We start from the raw sequence: 844 nt of genomic DNA, 5'->3' as shown, positions 1-844 counted from the left end.
ATGTAGCTCAATTTATTTTTCAATTCGAATTTTTTTAGCTTACACTTAGTACAAAACGATCGTGCTTACAATTTAATGAATTATCTGTCAAAATTTTATTTTTGAACTGAAATGTTTCAAGTTTCCAAATTATCTTTCCGATGGGACATTTCCGTACATCATATTCTTTTGAAAATATGTATGCAAATCTTAAAAGGAGACATCCATGTTAACCAGTACTGAAATATATCACGTCATAGAATGTTCATGCAAAATTTCGAAGAGTTGCGTGGACATTTCGCGAATTGTTCGAGTTTTATGTTTCGAGTTTGTTACATGGGATAACGCTAAGTAAACGTTTTTTTGGATAATCTGTGTCTTCCTAAGACTATGAATATTATATTTTTATTCTTTTCTATCATGATGTGAAAATTCAAGAATCAATCATTATTTTCATGTATAATTTGAAATATTTATTTCAGTATTTCTATAAAAAAATTTCCCGTCAAATATTTACTTAACGCTATTTTTCGTGGTAGTAGCAATATCTAACGTTGCGTCACCTGTCCTAAGTCAAAGATCTGATGTTCAGTAGTTGTCGTTTGTTGATGTGGTTTATAAGTGTTTCTGGTTATTTTTTTTTATAGATTTGATCATAGGTTTGAAAGTTTTTATACTAGTCATTTTGGGGAATTCTAAAGCTTGCTGTTTGGTGTGAGCCAAGGCTCACTTTTGAAGACTGTACTTTGAACTATAATGTTTTAATTTTACAAATTGTGATTTGATGGAGAGTTGTCATATTGGCACTCATACCACATCTTCTTATATCTGCATATAAATATATAAAACTTAAATATGTGTGCGG

This window comes from Mytilus galloprovincialis, chromosome 3, assembly GCF_965363235.1.
Source record: "Mytilus galloprovincialis chromosome 3, xbMytGall1.hap1.1, whole genome shotgun sequence".
NCBI classification, from domain to species: domain Eukaryota; kingdom Metazoa; phylum Mollusca; class Bivalvia; order Mytilida; family Mytilidae; genus Mytilus; species Mytilus galloprovincialis.
This window is presented reverse-complemented; position numbering follows the sequence as displayed.